Source organism: Adiantum capillus-veneris, chromosome 14 (genome assembly GCF_014529385.1).
Source record: "Adiantum capillus-veneris isolate H3 chromosome 14, ASM1452938v2, whole genome shotgun sequence".
Classification (NCBI taxonomy): Eukaryota; Viridiplantae; Streptophyta; class Polypodiopsida; order Polypodiales; family Pteridaceae; genus Adiantum; species Adiantum capillus-veneris.
In genome coordinates, this window is record NC_140944.1 from 83872035 (window position 1) to 83878183 (window position 6149).

The 6149-nt window shown below is 39.6% G+C and overlaps 1 pseudogene; it reads right to left on the reverse strand.

Annotated features, from left to right (window-relative positions):
• Positions 1-4897: 4897 nt before the first annotated feature.
• Positions 4898-6149, reverse strand: part of LOC147442691 (uncharacterized) — a 1256-nt pseudogene continuing 4 nt past the window's right edge.

Here is a 6149-nt window from a genome sequence, read left to right on the forward strand (position 1 = left end):
AGTACGTCTAACATAGCATAGTTGTCGAGGGCTAGCTCCTTTTGGACTTCTTATGGCTCAATAATGGTAAAGCCGTAGGCAAGTCTAAAAAGACTCCATTATTAAGTCCAAAGCTCCCGAGGTGTGCACCATATCCAACATAGTGGGCTCAATAAAAGCGATAATAGATCCCAGTTCCAGTTACCCTAATATAATTAACAAAATCAACCATTTATAGGCTACTTAAGGACCTCTCTTCTTAAGCAAGAAAAGAGAAACCAAATGATCTGATACCAATGAAATGAAATTGGCCTATTAACTTGAGAGTAGCGAAAATTAGAGAGAGTACTTTTGAGAATTTACTTTGTGAGCATAGCGGGTGATCATAAATGAAGTAGCAACATAAACATATCATTTAGTTCACTTGGCATGAACAATACTTTTGCAAAAGAGAGAATTTAGAGAACATGAGAACATTTGAGGACCAGATTTATGTGGAGCCGGTCCCCCCTCCAATAGGCATTTGTATTAAAATTTCTCCCATCAAGAGAGACTTGTTACAACACAAGCTTTGTGTTCCTTGTGACCTAGGTGATGCAATGAAGATGGAAATATTCATGCATCACGAGCATAGCATAAACTTTGAGGAAAGCATTAACTATCCCAAGCCTCGGTCCCACGACCTCAAACACCTTTGAAGGTGGAGAGAGCTAGCAGGGAATGAGGGTAGGGAAGAGAAAGAAGAAACATTTCATAGAAGAAAGAATTAGTTCCTCACTTATCATCACTCTTCTTCCTAGCAGACATAATAGCATAGTAATGAAGATGGAGAAGATGGCAAGCTTAAGAATTGAAGCATGGCTCTTGGTTGGATTTGCACTCCATAACCAAGAGTGTTGTAGGCTCTCAACCACTCTACTTGCTTGGAGAAGGAGAGGGAGCTCTTGCAATTTGCACTTCACACCATGAGAGTGTGTGTGAGTGTATGTGGGAGAGTATACCCCCTAAGAAAGCCCCCTACTTGCTTTGGTCGACCCCCCCTTGTATCTCATGCTTGAAGCTCATTGGACCCCTCCAGGCCTAGCCAATCACAAGCAAGAGTCATATCAAGCTACCCTTCCCAAGCAACAAGGGTAGTGTTGGGACAAGTGTTTCCTTTTCCCCTTTGAGAGAGAGGGCTTGATAAATATAAAAACAATTAATTAAATCTTCTAAATTATCATTAGACCCCTTGGGTGGCCAACCAATAGGCTTCAGGCACACCATGAGGGCAGCATGAGGAGAAACTTGACAAGTTTCCCTTTTGCTTTCTTTGTACCAAGCATGCCTTGTGTGAGTGAGTGTGTGTGTGTGTGTGTGTGTGTGTGTGTGTGTGTGTGTGTGTGTGTGTGTGTGTGTGTGTGTGTGTGTGTGTGTGTGTGTGTGTGCGCGCTCTCTCATCCCCCCTCTTGTAGGGCTCGCCCCCTCCTTGTAGAAATTGAATATTGACTTTTGGGCACACCTTATCTCAAGCACCTTAGTCAGCAAGCACGAAAAACACCTCAAGTACATTAGCCATCAAGCACGACAAGCACCTCAAGCATCTTAAGCTTGGGCCGGGTTCCCACCTCAAGCACATCCCTAGCTTACGTAAGGTCAAAGGACTTTTAACACTAACTACCGACTAACTATTGGAGGTCTTCAATGAAGCTAACCCTAAGGTCTTTATGCTCCATTGGTTAACCATACTCTTTGACAGATCATCTTTCATTTGGGGCCCTTTACCATTGGCCCCGTGTTGAGAGAGATCTATAAGCACATGTCTATATCTTAACCCTTGTTCTCATTTATTCTCCTACATTAAATGATCATATTAATATGAGAAAATCGTTTGGGTTGGTTAGATATTAGATTTTTATGATAGAGACTATTGTCCACTTACTTCCTTGAGATCTTCAAGCTCTCTCTCTCTCTCTCTCTCTCGCTCTCTCTCTCGCTCTCTCTCTCTCTCTCTCTCTGTGTGTGTGTGTGTGTGTGTGTGTGTGTGTGTGTGTGTGCGCGCGCACGTGCGCACGTACGCACGTGCGTGTGTGTGTATCCATTTTACTTAAATACATAGCACAAATGAATTATGAAGCTCAAAGACAATTGGATTTAGACAGGTGACTAGAGGTAGCACAAAAACAACTCCGTCTTAAAATTATTTTTGTACATTGCAATAAGAATGAGGTCTCATTCTAGTAAAAGAGTAAAAAGGAACATTTGTATTGTTTGCTTCAAAAAGTGGGATTAGTTTGGCACATGAAGGATGAGCGATAGCAAAGCCAAAGGTACTCCAAGGAAGGATAGATCATCACCTTTATCCATTCAAACAAGACAACAATTTTGTTAGCCTTGAATGCGTATTACTAGTGTCAATGGACTATATCAGTTGTTATCCATGTCCAACTTACAACCTTTTTAACCTAAACCATCGTTCAAAGTAATCAATTTTGCTAAAAAGGTGTGTTTTGTTCTTTTTAAGTTCATTTTAGGACAAGTCATCCAAAGTTCATCACTCCTTTAGGATAACAACGGATTAATGTAGTTTTTATAGATATGTATAACCCAATTTTATTAAGACCTTACATAGCATATTAACATACATATCATTCTAATCGGAAGGCCACTACCTCTTCCGATCCAAGTGTTTTAATCCCAAAATCAGGTCCAAATTTTCAGTCCTTTCCTACTGGAAGATCTTTCAAACAAATAGCCCAATAATTTATGAATTAATCCAGGTCAAATGATTGTGATTTCTTTATAACCTCCTTTCTTGAAAAAAACTTTAATAAGACTCACTTATGCATGTATGAAAAATATACAATATCCACCACATTCTGCACCAAACAATAGGCGGTAGGTATTTTAAAAAACAAACCTCACGGGCCTCAAATTAAGCACGCCCCTTCTTTTTTGTTTTTGTTTTTTTTTAACAATAGCTCCTTGTATGCGGTAACAAAACCTAAAATGCCGAATGCGCAGCCTAGTTAGGATAGCGACATCGTTAGTAAACAACATGTCAAAAAATATTTAAGTGCAACTAGCACCCCTTTTGGGCAGAGCATACAATGTTCTTAAGTAAAAAAACTGCACAAAGTATCCATTTCCTTTTTGACATCATACGGGGTATCCCCCCCTTCTTTCTTACCCACAAATACGAGCCATATCTTTTCCAGAAAAGACCAGTATCAAGATAACTAAGACAAAGCCCTAATGTAATCCAAACACATATTGGTTACCAATATGAATTCACTAGCGGCCAATAATATGCAAGGCCAAGCACGAGCAATATGTGTCAAAACACAAGCCATTATTAGTACCATATGCGGAGCAAGATAAAAAGTCTGCACAAATGAGGGCCACATTTACCTTGCTATGCAGGGCAATCAGTAAAAAAGACGAAGGTGTGTTATCTCAGGGCTTGTGAGCTATAAAAACAACATTAATTTATGCAGAGCCCATTTTACCCACTAGAATTAAAGCAAAAACAGAGTATGATGCAGTAAACCAGCACGAAAAATAAATAACCAACGCAAAAAATAACGTTTTTTACATCAATTTTTCATGCAACAGAACATGCAGCTCACCATCATGTTACACATTATGTGTAAAAGAAACTTGTAGTTAATTATGCAGTAAAAAGAACCAGAATTTAAGTGTAACCAAAGACCCCAACGAGCAACTAAATGCTTTTGTAAAAAACACTTTTTAGTGCATAGTGTTTAGAAAGACAGAGGTGGAATATTATGTAGAGTATGGACCTGTGAATCTCGTTTGTGTTCCACTAGCTCCATAGTCATGCAGTAAGAGGTCGACCAGAAAAAGGCCTCAAATCTTCTCTTTTCACATAAACTCATACACACGGTCAAGGCTAAGTGAGGGGTATGAAGCATCCCTCACCTTGTTTATATACTAATAAGTCTTCATCCGATGCAATGAGTAGAGCCAGCAGGGAGAATCACGTTCAGATTCACTTATCACCAAGGCATGCGCTTGCTAGTGGCGGCTGCCATGGAATCAATGTAGAGGAGGGGGTGGTGGTAGAGATATACAGTGTGAAGACGACTCAGAATACCTAGTGCAGAGAGGAAAACTTTCAAGCGTGATGAATTAACGCCCTAATATGGGCCATAATGTCCTAGGTTAGGGAGCCAAAAAATCAAATCACGGTCAAATTTATAGTATTAACTTGACTCGAGAGGCTAAGCTGTCCCTTCAAGGGTAATGCCACATGCGGGATGGGGGCCCTACGCTAGTGTAGTTTTCATAGTATTGTATAAGTGTGTATGTCATTGTTGTCCACTTACTTCCTTGTGTATCCTAAATCATCCACAATGCTATAAAATGTTAGGTATGATTTGACTCAAGAAACTTGGATGGGAGCCACAAAAGGGAAGACATGTGGAGGGACACTTCTAATCATTGGCAAAATATCTTGCCGCATTGTTTGTTACACATACCTCATGGAAAGGCTAATTTTATTCATGGAATCAACCAAAACCATACCTCTTGATCTTCCTTCACAACATCTTATGCATTAGCAACAATGCGTGAAAAACCCTACTGAAGACTTGAAAGACCTACCAAAGCTCCTTCTATCCAACTATCACCATTAAAAACAAAGACATTGCATTGAAAACTTACATAATACACGAAATATTTTTGAAAACATAGAAATGAGCTTTAAGCTATACTTAAATCATAAACAAGTTCATTGTTCTTGTGGAAGCTTTGGCATGAGAAATATCTTCAAGCATTTTCATGTCCACTTCCGGAATTATATTAGATCGATGAGATCTAAAGTGAATCGATGATCCACTTTCAAAACTATATGTCAAAGCAAATTCAAACATTAACAAATGATAGAGAATGTCAAACCTTTAGAGGAGGGTAATATTCACCTTGATTTTATGGACTCGTTGCCATTACTACTACTTGCTTCCAAGTTAATTCCCCCGTTGCTTATCACCAAAGAAAGTGGCATGTCGCCTTTGCAAAGAGGAGAGTCACTAATCATTTGGATTTTCTTCGATAAACCAATGGTCACCCGAATCTAAAGTATATTGACAAGATCAAGAGAAGCTAAGTAACATTATTTACTATATGCATGATTTATATTTCTACATGAACAAAGTTTGACCCGTTTTCCTCTTTGAATGGACAATGAATTTTCAAGCAAAGAAGCACCTAACAGTACGGGAGTGCCCTCTATGAATTTCATTTTTTTTCCTTGCTTCACGGGTGCAAGCAAAGGACCATGACCATCATCCAATGTGAGATTTGTCTACAAGACATGCAACTCATTTAACACCAAAACATCATACCATACAATTAGTCCTTTAAATAACGACACTACATGCGACATACCGGAGTACATGCTTGCTCAATATCAACTTTCTCCTCTACTTTTTTGTCCTCTAAGTTTTCCTCTTCCTTATGTATTTTTCGACCGGGTTTATGCTTCTAAAAGGAGTCGAGAGCGAAGAGAAAAAAAAACTTAATCCTTATAACAAATAAAAAGTGATGGTTGTGATATATATGCTTACATTCATTTCGAAGCCACCATCAGTCCGTTTTTGTATAGCTGCCATGCATGCATCTTTTGTGCTCATGTAGTCCCCTAATGCATTGGCCATTTCTCTTTCTACAAAAGCTTATTTCAATCCCTTTGCTAGCTTCTCACTCTCATGTAGTCCCCTAATGCATTGGCCATTTCTCTTTCTACAAAAGCTTATTTCAATCCCTTTGCTAGCTTCAGTCCCCTAATGCATTGGCCATTTCTCTTTCTACAAAAGCTTATTTCAATCCCTTTGCTAGCTTCCATTTTCGAAGCAAGGACTTCTCCCTCCCTTATAGAAACTTTGATTTGTTTCTCTCGAACTTATAAGCCCTATCCTTGAAGCGCACCTTTGATTGCTTCTCGTATGTGTTTGCCCTTGACGAAGTGCGATTCATCATGCCTCGAGGTTGACCACCCTTGCGTAGCGGGATATCACACTCGGTGCCATGATCATCTCGAAGATGGTCCATCATGTCGACCCTCTTCTCGTAACATATTTTGTTAGCCCGGCACTCTTCCGTTGCAATGCATTGACGAGTTTTTCTCCCATTTTCATGCACAATTTCGATGTAGAGTGGCCTCGCATCTT